Source organism: Sinohyriopsis cumingii, chromosome 10 (genome assembly GCF_028554795.1).
Source record: "Sinohyriopsis cumingii isolate HCF-2022 chromosome 10, ASM2855479v2, whole genome shotgun sequence".
Classification (NCBI taxonomy): Eukaryota; Metazoa; Mollusca; class Bivalvia; order Unionida; family Unionidae; genus Sinohyriopsis; species Sinohyriopsis cumingii.
This window is the reverse complement of record NC_142970.1, coordinates 89,986,997-90,004,925: the sequence shown is the minus strand read 5'-3', so window position 1 is coordinate 90,004,925 and position 17,929 is coordinate 89,986,997.

Sequence of the window (17,929 nt, the reverse complement as noted above, 5' to 3'; positions counted from 1 at the left end):
AATTGCCAGTTGCTTCCCTGCTAAGAGTCGCATCGCTATGTTTCAAGTTAAATTATCTTTTGTTTCAATTTAACCATTCAAAAGCTCGTACTAATACTTTAAAAAGAAAATGCCATTTCGTACTGTCCCCTGCATAGAAATATCACACTTTTATCACTATATATGTACGTGAATGTGATTCTCATATCTTAAAAATTACTAGTGCGACTCATTCGTCGTTAATACAAAACATTCTTCAATACAAACATAAACGGATCGTAAGATACAATTCCTTACTTTTATTTTCCTCAAAATAAATGTTTAATTGCATTCCTGATGTTACTAATGATTTTTAACGTAATTTGGATTTATACAGGCATATAAGCTGGATTAAAATGCAACCAAAAGAGATGCAGAACTACCGTCGCAAAATGAGCTGGCAGGTTTGGGCTATGCAGTACGGTGTAAATAGAAAATAAAAGGAGAATAGAAACATATCTTACCGCACGTTATCATTACTAAATTACATTGACCCATTTCAGATCGTTGATAAAATCGCACTGTAAAGAATTATATTTGGATGCGTATCGTGAATTTAGCGTACACCACAAAGACGTTTTAGATGCGTATCATGAATTGAGCGTACACCACAAAGACGTTTTGGACGCGTATCATGAATTGAGCGTACACCACAAAGACGTTTTGGACGCGTATCATGAATTGAGCGTACACCACAAATACGTTTTGGATGCGTATCATGAATTGAGCGTACACCACAAATACGTTTTGGATGCGTATCATGAATTGAGCGTACACCACAAATACGTTTCACTACAATTATTTAGTGTCTAGCAAATGACTCTGTATTAATCCTTGTTCATTTGAGTGGAAATTTCTCACTTTTCTTAAATGATGTCAGACCAATGCTCCATAGTGCTTGTACTACCATATACTGAGGAAAGAAACAAAACCTGTACGTGTGTGTCCTTCATGTCGATAAATATCATGCAAATAAATATTATTGATAACATTGTTAAGGATGGACATCCTCTTTGACAGTCGTTCACGCCAGTTCAAATCACTTTCCTCGTGCTGGAAGGCAATTCAATTACTTATATGAGAAGAACTTTGAAAGATGCGAATCAAAATGTAACTAATAATTCGAATGTAACTAATAATTCGAATATAACTAATAATTCGAATACCCTGATGCACTCAATATATCAGTGTAATGAAACGGTGCCCTGCACATAATGAACCGCTGCATCGAAAAGTACATGACACCTGTTTTTACTATCAATATTATTGAAGTGATATGTTTTAAATGATGTTTTTCTTCCTTTATAATAATCGCACACGAGTTGATATAATTGGTATAGTTTGCCACCGCAATAACGAAGCATTCTGAGATTCTTTTTACTGATATATTTTTGTTTTCTCCAATTTTTCTTATCACCCAAAATTACGAAAAGTAATCGTTCATGTCTAATTTTATGTCATGAAGGCATACACCTTTCGCAATCTTGTAAAGTTTGTTTTAAAAGGTAGAATTTGTTAAAACCTATTACCATTTAGTCTATATATTTATACAATATGTAACATCTAAGATCCATCTTCTGGGTCAGATATATAAGACGATATCTGTTATTTTGACCGCTCCGGTGGCCTAGTGGTTAGAGCGTCCGCCTCGGATGCGGGAGGTCGTGGGTTCGATTCCCGGCCAAGTCATACCAAAGACTTACAAAAATGGAACTAACAGCTGCCTCACTTGGTGTTCAGCATTAAGAGGTTAGTGTTAGGACTGGTCGGCCTGGTGTCAGGATAATGTGACTGGGTGGGACATCATGCTACATGGCTGCGGCATGATGCCCGAGTGCTAGACATCACTATAAACTGCCACACTGCAGACATCGTAGCGATATGACTGAAAAATTGTTAAAGCTACGTTAAAAAGCAAAATAACATCACATCATATCACTGTTATTTTGCTTGCATTACGAATGTTGTAATTTATTACATTACAGTTTTTGAAACAAAATCATTTCAATTATAAAACAAAGTAATAATTTGAAATAATCTGTATAATTACATAATGATTTCATAGAACTGTCATTTATGAATGCCTCTTTGTAAATGTGTTGTCGAACTATTTTTCATACCAGAGTCGTTTCTTTTTAAACCGACGATCTAAGTTTTAATAATGTTTGCCGTCTTCTGATAGAATAAATGAAGAAATATTATTTATTGATAATTCGGTTACGTTGCAGGAAATATTCTGTATCTTAGTTACCGGTGGTAGACATTTTGAGTTTGATAATGCAATTATTACATTGATAGTTTGAAGTGTTGTTAATAAATCATGCATTTATTTTGACAGGTAGCTAAATGAGTGAGTGTACTTTATTAAAGAGGTTTCAGATTATTTCTTGCCTCAGACAATAATATACGAAGGAACTCATCTAGGGGCCATATGCACCTTACGGAAAAGAATCCTTGCTCGTGAACCAGACTTTGGAATTCAGTCTACGATTAAATCGTCATAGTCGGCCCATTCATTCAATTCGTTGCGAACAACAACAACAAAAAAAAAACAGATAGATGATGGAAACATTTTTATAATATGCCAGTCGTGTTTCACAGGCATGAAATAGCTGAAACATATGTAAGAAAACTACAGTTATTAACCTTTAGGCGATATATATTATCCTGTGCATTTACCTGAGATATTGAATGACTTATAACACGGTATGCATTTATCTGAGATATTGAATGACTTATAGCACGGTATGCATTTATCTGAGATATTGAATGACTTATAACACCGTTTGCATTTATCTAAGATATTGAATGACTTATAACACGGTATGCATTTATCTGAGACATTGAATGACTTATAACACGCTTTGCATTTATCTGAGAAATTGAATGACTTATAACACGGTTTGCATTTATCTGAGAAATTGAATGACTTATAACACGGTGTGCATTTATCTAAGATATTGAATGACTTATAACACGTATGCATTTATCTGAGACATTGAATGACTTATAACACGGTAAGCATTTATCTAAGATATTGAATGACTTATAACACGGTATGCATTTATCTGAGACATTGAATGACTTATAACACGGTATGCATTTTACATCAGACCTGTACAAAATGCTCATTTAAGGCTACATACTTTGAGATTAAACAGCCAACTAGATAAATGCAGTAGCTGTTTTGAATTTTTGTTGTTTCAATTTTAATTTCATGTAATTAAATAAGCAATAACGGTATTTATAACTGAGAAACCGTTCTGCTAAATGTTTGTATTTCATAATGACCAATTCAAAGTTATTTGTCTTCAGGTTTGTATTACTCTTGTATGGCAAAGTTTATTGAAATTGCATGTTATTGTACGACTTTATTTTAAAGGGTAAAATCAAAACTTTATTGAAACTGCATGTTATTGTACGACTTTATTGTATAGGAAGTATCAACAGTTGGCTTGCAACAAACATGGAGAAAAAATATTTTCATAATGGGCATAAGTCATACTTTTAAATCTATGATGCAAATCAGTTAGGACTTATGGCGATAAATGCATGCATGGGTATAATTTCAATACTTTACAGGGTGTTTTTTGCTTGAAATATAAATGAAATGTTTGATCTTAGAGTTCGCATACAACACTGTAACAAAACAGCATTTCACTTAAGACAATGAAATGCACAGTCAGCATTTATTATCAGTCTGAGCAAGAGCAGTGTCAGTATAACGACACAAATGAGATTTGAACGTGTGCGCTGTAATCGAATGATTTCCAAGCAACTCTTCGTGGAGACATTTTCTGAATACTAACCAGACAATTGTACGTCAGATAGCAAAACAGTTTGACATGCGGATATTGCAGTGATATCGGTCTTTGAAAAAGGCTCTCGTGCTTGCTTATATGACTGATCACTTCATTATGACGGCTGACAGAAATGTTATTTATTTGGAGTCTTCATTTCCTTATTACTATACGTCACGAAGTCACATCGAAACAATAATGTTCACTTGAGTACGTGCGTGTGTGCATGAACGTAAATGAAAACATTTCCATATTATTAATCCCTTTCTATGAATGGAACAGTTATTATTCTACCTGCTGATACGTACATAATTTCCAATATTGTGATTTTTGCCTAGTGAGTATGTATCTTCATGTACATATACAACTGATGCAAATGTATAGCGTTGTCTGATCCTCTACATACATCCGGTTTGAGGAAATGTATAAGAAAACTAAATAGTTTTGCAAATCAATAAGTACATGGTGTAGCGGATATTTGGACTTAAAACATTGTACAAGCAAGCATGATATTATTTCAAACTCTTGACAAACGTACGATTATCTCTGTAAAAGTTATTAGAGTAATCGCTATAAAGCATATAAGAAAACACGCAATACAAAACCCAATAAATTTATATATATATATATATATATATATATATATATATATATATATATATATATATATATATATATATATATATATATATATAAACGCACGGCCCTCATAGCATATATGAAGTTTTTGATAAGTCTCAAAATCTGATGAAAATGAACACAGTTGCCAGGTTTCCGTTTCAATTCAGAGAACGTCGTAACAAATTGGAATAAAGTTGCATTATATTAAATTCCGTGGTGTATATAAATACATTTCTGTTACAGACGTAATCTCAGGTGGCAGACTTGAGGCTTAGTAACAACTGAGCACTATTATACAGTGTATAAGTGATGGACTTCTCACACATACTGATTGATCACTGACAACTTTTATATAGTGTATATGAGATGGACTTCTCACACGTACATATTAGTAACATCATACTATTAATTAGTATATATGTGATGTACTTCTCACACGTAATTATTGGTTACTGAATACAGTCATACAGTGTATATGTGATGTACGTCTCACACGTAATTATTGGTTACTGAATATAGTCATATAGTGCATGTGTGATATACATCTCACACGTAATTATTGGTTACTGTATACAGTCATATAGTGTATGTGTGATGTACTTCTCGCACGTAATTACTGGTTACTGAATACATTCTTATAGTGTATGTGTGATGGACTTCTCACACGTAATTATTGGTTACTGTATAAAGTCATATAGTGTATGTGTGATGTACTTCTCACACGTAATTACTGGTTACTGAATACATTCTTATAGTGTATGTGTGATGTACGTCTCACACGTACCTATTGGTTACTGAATACGGTCATATAGTGTATATGTGGTGGACTTCTCACACGTAATTCTTGGTTACTGAATACAGTCATATAGTGTATGTGTGAAGGAGTTCCCACACGTAATTATTGGTTACTGAATACAGTCATATAGTGTATGTGTGATGGATTTCTCACACGTACTTATTGGTTACTGAACACCGTCATATAGTGTATGTGTGATGTACTTCTCACACGTAATTATTGGTTACTGGATGCAGTCATATAGTGTATGTGTGATGTACTTCTCACACGTAATTATTGGTTACTGAATACAGTCATGTAGTGTATGTGTGATGGACTTCTCACACGCAATCACTGACCATTATTATATAGTTGATATATGATGGACTTCTCAAGTGCACTGATTGGTTAATGTGCCCTTATATATATATATATATATATATATATATATATATATATATATATATATATATATATATATATATATATATATGTGTGTGTGTGTGTGTGTGTGTGTGTGTGTGATGGACTCCTGATTTTTCACTGAGTACTATTATATAGTGTATATGTAATGGACTTACCACACATACTGATTGGTCACTGATCACTGTGGTACAGAAAGCAATTCAACTTCGCAGAAAAACCCTTATGTATTAATTTTCTAATGTTAACGAATAATATCTTAGTTCAAAACTGGATGGTCGTTTGTCCTCAGGAAAGTAGTTATTTCTTATTAAAAAAAACAACAAAAAATAAAAAACGCTTAACACTTTGTTGTTTCCTTACTTATTTGAAAAACGGTAATGTTAAATCTTAGTTCAAAACTGGATGGTCGTTTGTCCTCAGGAAAGTAGTTATTTCTTATTAAAAAAAACAACAAAAAATAAAAAACGCTTAACACTTTGTTGTTTCCTTACTTATTTGAAAAACGGTAATGTTAAATCATGGAATGTACGAGTTAAAGTAACCAGTGAATGTGTAGAGGGAACTGCGGAATCGCATACCATCAATTAAGTCTGGATTAACACTTTTATAAATAATGCGCATTCTTCCTAACGAATAACGAATGCAATACTTGAATGACAGCTTATCACTGAAACATTGTCTAATTACAAAATAAAGAGATGTATGCCAGTTGACTAGAGTAAGTGAAAATTGGACATGACATTGCTTTCAGTTGTTGACATGGCTGCATTTGATAGCAAGAGGAATTATGACACAAATATTGCAGTAAGCCATATATCACCATCAGTATAATCGATTTGCTAAATTCATTAATAATGTTTTCGCTTTGAATTAGTTAATATGAAAGAGATTACATGCACCATAAATGCCATGTAGTTAATTTGAAATGAATTAGATAAGCTAAAATTGTACTAATTACTAAAGTGGCTTCAAATTAAATGGTGTAAAGGAAAATTAGAAAACATAATTTGTATTGTCGATATCTCAAAGTCGATAGGCAACTGACTCATAACAATTTATGCCTGTCATCTTACTGGAAATTCCAAGAGGAACTAACTACAAATATCAACAGCGTTATTTAAATAATTATGTAATCACAGTCTACGTATTACAAACCTAGAAACATTTTATTATTGATTGAGAAATTAAATATTTGTATTGATGTTCAGATTAAGTGCCCATTTAAAAAGTTTAAACTGAGTTGGAAGTGTACCAATTACCTGTCCATGTGTAAAGGTTTCAACTGAGTCGAAAGTGTTCCGATTACGTGTCAATCTGTAAAGGCATCAACTGACTATAAAGTGTTCCAAGTAAGTGTCCATATCTAAGGCTTTAACTGACTCTAATGTGTTCCGATTAAGTATCCACTTGTACAGGTTTCCTTTGACTCTAAGGGTGCTGGGTACTTCTAGATAATTTCCTAAGAAATGCTTTAATGGAGCTAATACAAGTGGACGAAGTGTGGGAACGTTTTGAGGAAACGACAGCCGAAGACGGGAGTGAAGTAGATATTTCACTTCTTTTTAATATGACATTAATCTTAAACATGTACATCGCTAAAGTGTGTGTTCCATCATTTTCATACAAAAAAACACCAAAAAAACACGTCTCTATTAGGGGCAAATTTGGATCGGATTTCAATGAGCGTGAGTAATTTTTCCTGAGTTCGGGAATTGTAAGATCCTTTTTTGATTGATTTACTTATTTATTTATTATATTTTGTTGTCTTTATTTCCGTCTTTTATTATTCTTTCTTTCTTTCTTTCTTTCTTTCTTTGCTAAAACAAGATGATCACTGTTAATATGTTTCAATATAGCGAAGTAGTTCATATATATATATATATATATATATATATATATATATATATATATATATATATATATATATATATATATATATATATATATACACGAATAACTCATACGAGTTGTTTGGCATTCAAATATCGTTTCTATTTGCAATGGCTGGGTCATGCATCTCAACTTGCCACACACGTGTGTTATGGAAGTGTACCCTCTGGGAATCATTTCATTTAAGGGTGCATATAAATATCTGGTTGATTTGGAAACATATTATTAATAGGGACATATATCATCTTCTATTGTAAATAAAGCTGTTAAAGTCTCTCTAATTACAATTCGACTCAACGCACTCTCTGTTTATAAATTTCATCCATCGAAAGAAAAGATTTATTTAAAATCTATTCGGCACCTTTGGATAACTAAGACTGTCCGGTAATGAAAGATTGTTGATTGGGGAGTATTAGCACTATAACGGTTGAAAATTATTTTCTTCTATTGATTGTATAGTACTAGATCGTGTCCTAACTTATCTAATACGATCAAAGGGTAATGGTATATGTTGGCGTCGCATAGCTATAGATTTTCAATAGACACGAGGAATCTTTTGAGGCATTATGATGCAACTAGATTTTCATGGGAATGGAAAATTACGATGGGTTCATTTGTGTGAGTAAGGACGAAGTTGCCTTTTGCACATTGTGCATAGTTTGTTGATCACAGTGGCATTTCCCTTACTGACAATTAAATTCATTTCCGATTTTGGGTATCGACGCATATGGTGAAGGTGGGGAGTTGTTTAGCTTCAATTTTTGATATGTACAACTTGTAGCTAATTCATATTAGCATCAGCTCACTTTTAACGCTTTTCTTTTTGCTGCTCGGTGTGAGTTAAGATTTAAGGCTGCAATCCTTGAATAAGATCTCTAGCAATAATTTTGTAATATTAACGAGGGTTACACTAAGGTCTATAGCAATAATCTGTCATATAAAGAAAGGTTACACTAAGATGCATATCACAATAATCCGTCATAATAACAAGGGTAACACTAAGCTCTCTAGCAACAATCTGTCATATTAACAAAGGCTACACCAATATGCCTATCACAATAATAACAAGGGTGACACTAAGATATCTAGCAATAATCTGTCATATTAACAAATGTTACACTAAGATGCCTATCTCAATAATCTGTCATAATAACAAGGGTGACACTATGATCTTTAGCAATAATCTGTCATATTAACAAAGGTTACACTACAGCTTTTATCACAATAATCTTACGCAACTGCACTCTAAAACCGCGACCAAAACATCATGCTTGCAACAAGTCATTCTCTTTCACGTCTGACCTCCTATCGCCACTTGAGATAGAATAACAAAGTTTGAATTCATGCGCATATAAAATATAGAGAAATACCTCCGAATTCTTATCTATATTATCCCATAGTTAACCAATATTTCACTAACACTGCATGTAGCTTGAACTTAAAACGATGCTAACGACAATAATGATGATAATGATATTATTAAGTACACAGGGAAACGTTGACAGCTATTTGAAAATTAGAAATAGAACAGATGTATACGAATAGGAATTAAAGTGACTAATGTAACATTGTTATTATATGTAATATATGCCCCTGTAGAATGCTGCTGATAGTTGTAATACATATAATATGTAAACCCCCGTAATACACTTTTTGTAAATGTAATACATGTAATAATAACTTACCATGCAAACTCCTATTAATAAATGTAAGACATAATTTGTGCCCCTGTTGCAATACACCGTGTAGGTGTAAGCCGTAGTTCTAAAATTTCTAGAGGAGCGCTTTTCCGTCTCTCGAATGTGATAGTAATTTTCATGGTTTACTAATGGTGGTGAACTTTGGTTAGGTGTAGAATCGCTGGGTCTCGATTCTGGTTCACTCATGTCATCTTCAAAATCACTAGCATAAATTTGTGCCAAGACTTCAGCTACTGTACGAGGCGACAAAATCATGTTCCTGCCTCTTACTTTTTTCTTCTTTCTTCACTAATTTATGCGATCGTTTCATGTTGACTGCGAAAAGTCAAATGACTACATTTTAAACACCATGGGTTACTTTATATCCAAGGCAGACCAGCGTATATATAAAGGGTGTGTTCTTGCCTTTCAATATTCATTTCACTCTCAAACCAAGCAGAACGATGGAGGAGCCTACACAGATCGAACTTTCGATCAGAGCTTTGCGAGGTGTCATAAGAAAATTTTCTTTAGATAAGCCGACGGACCACTCACCCTACTGTCGAGATAAAAGTCAAGATACTTGATACATCTGTAAGAAGAAAGGGCACTGATCTTCAGTGTCCAGAACGTCAAAAAAGCAAAACAGGTGCTAAACGAGACAAAAGTCAAGATACCTGGTATCATTGTCAAGAAAAATGATATTAGTCTTCAGATTGCCCTAAGAAACAACAGGAGCAAGAGGACTAGAGGGGTTCCCTCCCCAACGGAAGAAACCAGACACGTGCAGAAAGAGAAACATGATAAGAAAAGAAGAAGAGGAGAAAGTGAGGAAGAAGTGGATGAAAAACATATGAAAGTGAAGAAATAAAAATAAAAAGCACAGAGTAAACACAGACATAGAGAGAAGCCTATGGACTTTTTAAAGTGTTATGTTGTGCTTTGAATTGGATTGTACAATTTGTAACAATAGACCAGGCATAAAATGTGTCTCTTGGTTTTGATTTTTAGAATATGAACCTACACTCACGCACTCATACACGTAAATCATGGGTTAAAAAGGGTTTTTGAGTTTTAATTGATGTTGGCAATTGAAATAGTATCTATGTTCGAAAGAAGTGGGTGGCCCTGAAAAGGGCCTTTGGGTATTTGTTTGTTAAAACACAAACTCAGGAACGGGACGTAACCTGCTTTAACTGCCTTAAGCCTTTGCCATGACCAAGGCCTACTTCTGGACTGCGTTCTGTCGATTGGTTTGGTAGAAATCACTAGAGGTGGTACAGCAGGTATAATAACAGGGTTGGGTTGTTTAGCTCGGGAAGGTCTTTGTCTCTTCGGTCGTAATAAAGAAGTCTGATACATTTGTTTCAGACTCCTTAACTCTGCTAAAATGTATAAAAGTACTGTGACCGTTTGAATTTCACCATTCTCTCGTAGACCTTGTTTCTTCGCTGCGTCTTCTTCTTGCTGTTGTTGCTGTAGAAGAAAAGCTTGTTCTGCTTCCTTTTGCTGGTGTAAAAATTTATCCAATTCTTCTTTCTGTCTCTGTTTAAAATCACCAACGTGTGGTAAAGAAGAAGAAGGTGGCGAAGGTACTGGTACAGGAACAACTTATTGCGAAGACGAAAGAAAATCCAGTAAATCCCAATTAAAATCAAGCTCTTATGAAAGTAGAGATGTGTTAACTTTGGTAGCCGCTGCTGTACCATCGCTTCTCGTTTCCACGGCCGGTGCACCCCAATTCATCGTCCTCTTAGTTTCCGTCAGGTTTGAAAACTGTGTCGCATGGATTGACTGCGCACAAACTCTAGCGCATCTCTATAGGGAATGTGATGTCACATACTTTTCTCTTCGGATTGGAAGACTGACTCAGTGTTGTGACCGAATTTTTTGACGCGTGTTTGGATTGGTGAATTAACTCAGTCCGTTTCGATCCTCCCTTCCCCTATAAATAACCGCAGTTCACTGCATTCCCTTCACCTGTGCTCGTCACAAGATGTGGAACAACGTATAATCCTCTACCCTTGTTTCGTCAGTGCTGTTCCGTACGGACTTAACCATGTATGTCAGATCATCGTGGACCATTGTCAGGATCACGGATACAAGCGTTTGGAAAATAAGAATTTATGTGGAGAGACAATGCTGTCTGAAGAGGGTTCTGATTTACGGACCAGAAGTCAGACAAAGTTTGAGGAAAAGAAGAAGACCTTTGCGATGCCCACTACGTTAACGGAATAATGTTAACATCAACCCAAAGGCCATTTTCAGGTCACTCATATGCCTCGAAAAGAATTACTTTCTTGCCTCAATTTGTTTTAAAATGTTGTATATGTGTTTATCTATTGTCTGTTGCATTGATGGCCACTATCGCTTAAACTGCTTGAAGCAGCTGTTCCGTTTTTTAGTGCCGTTTTCATGATATTTGTGCTTGTTGCCTGTCTTCATCGACGTTATTGTGTTCATTATGTACTGGCTGTTCAGTTCGTAAGTGTTTCTTCATCTCTTTGTTTTGGAACTGAGAACAATTAGAAGAATGTCACAAATATAGTCCATGCAGCGAAATCAGCCCACTACACTACTAAGATCATGGAAAGTTTCAGCTGCAAAGAGATCTTCGAGATTACAAACAAGCTAATGTCAAGAAACAAATCTACACCACCTCCAACTACCTTGTCTCCAGTCGACCTTCCGGACATGTTTGCAAAATTCTTCCGTAACAAAGTACAAACCGTTAGGTTTAGGCTTGACACCAGAATTTCAATTGACTCGTCGTCACCATACAGATGTGATACAGAATTTGAGCGGCAATTATTAACAGCATTTGAACCTGTGTCTATGGATTTCGTACGTACAATCCTGATGAAGAGTGCACCAAAGTAATGAGAACATGATCCAATTCCAACATCACTGCTGCTTGAGTGCTTAGATCCAGTATTGCCTACACTAACTGATGTTATTGATACCTCATCTCATGTTTTAAAACTGCCATTGTAAAGCCTCTGCTGAAGAAACCAACACTACACCATAACGATTTAAAGAAATACCACCCAGTTTCTAATCTCCCATTCATATAACAAATCTCGGAAAAGGTTGTTCTATCCCAGCTTGTATCTCATCTGAATTTGAACAGTCTTTTTAGAAATGTACAATCTGCATATCGCCCTTGCCACAGTACTGAAACTACTCTTCTAAAAGTAGTTAATGGCATTCTCTCTGCGTTGGATAGCCGAATGATTAGTCCTCACCCTCCTTGATTTGTCTGCAGCATTTGACAAAATAGACCATGATATATCACTTCACCGTCTCCAGCATCTATTTGGCATTCATGATACAGCCTTACTGTGGTCCAAGTCCTACTTGGTCAACAGGACACAAATTGTGTCTGCAAATGGAATACACGGGCCCAGTTGATCTATGTTGTGGTGTTCCAGAGGGGTCTGTTCTTGGACCTGTTATCTTTATTCTGTACACTCAGTCGCTTTCAAGTGTCATAGATCATCATCCAGTTTCTCACCAATTATACGCTGATGACACCGAAATATACAAATCTAGCCACCCAACTGAAGTTGATGCTACCATCCAAGATGTAGAGAGATGCATTTCTGATGTGAAATCATGGATAACATGCAACAAGCTGCAGATGAATGATGATAAAACTGAGGCCATTCTGATCACAACACAAAGACTTTCTCATTCACATCCTTTACCTCAAACAATAAATATCAGCAACACCAACATTAAATTCATACAATCAGTACGAAACCTAGGTGTTACTCTGGACAGTACTCTCACATTGCACCAACATGTCATGAACATACGCAAGGCTGCATATCTTGAGCTGAAACGCATCAGCTCCATTCGCAAATATCTTTCAGCAGATGCCACTAAAACATTTGTGTGTTCATTAGTATTTTCAAGACTGGACTATTGTAACTCAGTTATGCCTGGTTCATCTCAATATCTACTCCAAAAACTTCAAAAAGTTCAAAACACAGCTGCTCGGATCATACTTAGAGTACCAGGATCAGAGCACACCTCCCCGCTGTTCCGTACTCTACACTGGTTATCCATTCGATCCAGAATCAAACACAAAATGTTTTCTCTGTGCTACGTTTAACTGTCGGACTCTAGTCCAACATACCTATCTGACCTCACCCATGTGTACACACCAGCAAGATAATTACGCTCCTCTTTTAACAATCGTATACTCATTATTCCCACTATGAAAACAAAGTTATATGAACAGCGTTCTTTTGCATACCAGGGCCCAGCAACGTGGAATGAATTGCCCACTGAACTTAGACACAAAGACACAGTGATCCCATTCAAGTGCGCTCTCAAAACTCACTTATTTCGACTGCAAGAATAAATTTAAAGACCTAATAATTTTTTCTACCTTAAATATTCTCAGCATGTTTTTTTTTTATTTTTTTAATGTTTTTCTAATTTCATGGTGTTTGTTTTTGTAATCATTCATCATGTGTTTTTTATATATATCTTATAGGTGTTGTCTAATGCTGTAAAGCGCTTAGAGCTTCTAAAGATTGGGCGATATACAAAGTCCTCACTATTATTATTATTATTATTATTATTATATATGTACACCCGCTCTTTGCTCAGTACTGAGCCGTTACCTCCCCTGGTTGCAATGGTGACGTCAGAAGCTATACAAAATCCACTTTCCCTTGTGGGAGACAGGCCCAATATTCCCCATGTTCAATTCCCATTGTCGCCAAACAGCCCCAGGGGGTTCTCTAATGCATTTTCCCATTGTCGCTATAAATCTTGTCGCCAAACAGCCCCACAACCTTTTTGACTGGGTTTTCCGTTGTTGTCAAACAGCCCCACTTCACTATTTATCATTTTGGTACTTCATGACTTTCAAGACATTCTGGATTGTATCATGTTGGTACTTCATTAGGTTCAAGACTCTTAGTACATCATTACTGCGATACTATTTGAATTTATTCGGAACATACTATACTATTGAAATTGTAAATATATGGTTCTTTTTTCTTGCAAAGCGGCCATATTTGTTATTAATGTTATCAAATGTATTTCATCTTACACTCCAGTGAATAATCAGGATTACTTTCCTTAACATATCTAGTAATTAAATAAAAAAATAAAAAATAAGAAAAAGGCAAACCCGTGTTAAACTGTATTGCTTTTGTCCTAAATATCAGGAAAACATAACACGAAGGTTACAATGACTGAAACTAAGAAGAAATTCGGTCGTTATCTAAATGGTTAAACAATTACCTCCGTGATCTGCATCATTTTTATTTGTGCATGGATTCCAATCGTTGGTCTTGCTTTCGATTTTTACCGTCTTTCCCGAAAGATAGATACTTTATACGATTAGCCCACGCGGCAATATATGCTGGGATCATTTGCAATTAGTGTGTTAAAATCCCACATTTAGACTAATAGCATATCATAATAGTTTTAGATCTCTGTAAATAATAAATTTATAGTGTTTTGTATCCCTATAAAATTGTGTACCATATAACATTAACTGTTACCATTCTGTATCCTTGGATAGTTGTGGACTATTTAAAAATTAAGTTGTGCGACTTAGAAACCACATACTGGTTTATTATATGTGATTAGCAACATATCAAGTCTGGAGTCTGGAACTTTATAATATACGTGCATCGGTATTATATAATAGGGTGGGTGGGTTCTGAAGGCAAATTAAAAGGCTTTGAATAAGTAGTTAGCATTCAGATTGACGAGTGCAAGGCACATACAATTTTATAAGTAGTTTTATATAAAAATATGAAGTTATTCTTGAATACTACATCCCAAATTGACATCTGGTGATTTATACTTTGCATTGCTTGCTTAGGATGTTTCGCCTCCGCTTTGTCGTTAAAGGAGGTTGTGACTTATTAAGAATGACTTTGATATGCACAACTAATAGTAATTGTTTAGAATCTAAATAATCAACGCTGAAACAAAACTTCAGTTTGCTTGCCTACAAACACAATATCAAAGACATTACACATGTGTAACAAGACATGGGCGATCTCTATGCAGGCGTCATTCAACTCTGGTGATCTCTATGCATGCGTCATACAGCTCAGGTGATCTCTATGGATGCGTCATACAGCTCAGGTGATCTCTATGGAGGCGTCATACAGCTCAGGTGATTTATATGGAGGCGTCATACAGCTAAGGTGATCTCTATGGAGATGTCATACAGCTAAGGTGATCTCTATGGAGATGTCATACAACTAAAGCGATATATATGGAGATGTCACGAGTCCATAAGTTAACTGTGGTAAAAACATCAACCCATTTGTTTCATTCTGACAGTTCAATAAAATACATCCAATACATATGTTTTTGTCCGAGTTAAACGAAATGTAAGCATACATGAATAATATGCAGGAATATTCTTTGAAAAAGTCATTTTATCATACCCTTTTAGTTAGAAAACAAACTAAAGGATTCTTAAAACAAAATCTATCAGGCGATCAGTATATACGTTATTGTATATACCTTATGCATATAACAGGATAATATTATTAAAGTAAATGTATATGCTTAATTATATAATGTGATAATATTAAAGTTATTATTTTATTAAATACAGTCGACATGTTAGAGCCTGGAAACGATAGGAATATATTTGCATGGTGTAAAGTGATATAAATTAATATTAATCAAGACAAATTGATTATGCAAGACATGCATTCAATACAAAACTCATCTCTGTTGACAAATGTTTGGCTATTTATCTGATTATGTTGTAAAACTATGCACGTTTGATTTCGGCCTTGTACACAAGGGATACAATATTCGGTCATCTGAAATGATTACGTCTACATCGATGACCAGCTATACATTTTCTGTATAAAAATTATGTAAACGTCTCTTAACCAAGGAAACCATAGGTACATAATATTGCTTCCTAATAATATTTTTCATCCCTTATTTATGTCTATTTGATACGAGGGTGTATAAATTACATAATGCAATTGAACTTCAGATATCAAAGAGAATATTACTTAATTTATATTATGTAATCAATAAACGTTGCCTGTAAAATATAATAATGCTTTCAAGATATAAATCAGTAACATATTTTTGGAATATTAATCAATTTTTCCTGAAAGTTTTGTCTGGGTTTCTGCGTGCATTGCATCATAGCTGTTACACTTTTGATATTTTTCAAGATTTATTCATATGCGGATATTCTGTTTTGTTGTACATGGTCGTTAAATTTCGTTTTTGCGAGTGATTAATTTGATATTGGTTGTCACATTTAGAATTCGGCGCCTAGCATGTTTTCGACTCATTGTCAAAATTAAATGATCCCCAACTCGACGAAGTGTACACTTATTTTATAAGTGTGTCCGTATCCCTCAAGCTAATAATACATCTTGCAGTATGATTACACTATCATACCCATGTATTTTTCTATTGACAGATATCGGAGTAATTAATTTGTTCCTTTTGGAGACTTCACATATGCTTCATGCTTTCCTAATATAATTATATAAATTGACACATTAGACCTTCAGATATCTTAACCTCTGAAACGCAAGGACTATTTATAGAGTGAAATCTGTCCAGAAGAAAACATCAAGAAAACATAATGCAATTGAAACCGTAACATATTTCAGGTCTAAGAGTTGTTCTTCCTTAATTCCAGTAATCTTTATTTCATCAAACCAAATCAAATGTGAGACCCTTTACATTTAATTAGAGCATGTAACCTGTCCATTCATTCTGGTTAGACATAAAAGAAACAGAATATTTAAAATTTACACTACTGCTTATTTACTCTCAGATTGTTCTAAACGTTTGATACATGTTACAAAGATATAAATATTTCAGTATGATTGAGAGGACACCTGGTTATGTTTAATCATCAGGGTAAAAAAAATCCGAAAACATACATTTGTGTAGTGGGATGCCCGACTTGAGAAGTTACACTGCAGCACGACCCGATGGTCTTGAAACAATAATATAAAGAGTGAGAAGTAACAAGTTTTGTAAAAATGATAAAATAGGTTATTTCTCTAGAATACAAAAGTGAAAATGTAAAACAAAGAACTAAAGTATTGCTAAATAAATCCAACATAATCATAGTATTACAGACAAGACGTATGACTAAAGGTCTGAATAAACTCTAGTGTAAATCCAAATTTAATTTAAGGCTGAAAGTATTTATGTGCCAGTGACACCCTGTGTCAGAGTGGTGTACCAATAGTCTATTGTTGGATTACAATAATACAATCCAATAATTAAATCCCTTTTTGGAATTTCACTATAAATTCAAGTCTCATTTTTCAATAATGTTTATTTTTGAAGAGTACTTTGTACTTCCAGCGAATATATAAGTTGAATAATAAGCTATACGCAACAATATTACAACTGATTATGCCCCAATATATTTTAAGTTTCTTTCTGGAAGGTCCATAATGTTTATAAAATAAAATCATAGTTATAATCGGAAGTCTATTACTAAAATTATAATATAAAATGTGTAGTAAGCAACAGGTAGCCCAAAAACATTCATGGGGAATTTTCAAAGATCTAGTTTTAAATAAACCTCTTTACTACAAAATCAAAAATATTGATTCAGGTCATGTAGAAACTGAACTAATTTTAGAAAAGGTCAAGGCAAACATAAAATGTTACATTATCAATGGTATACTGCAATACAAAATTACAATACCTAACAAGCAAATCATGCAAATTAAATA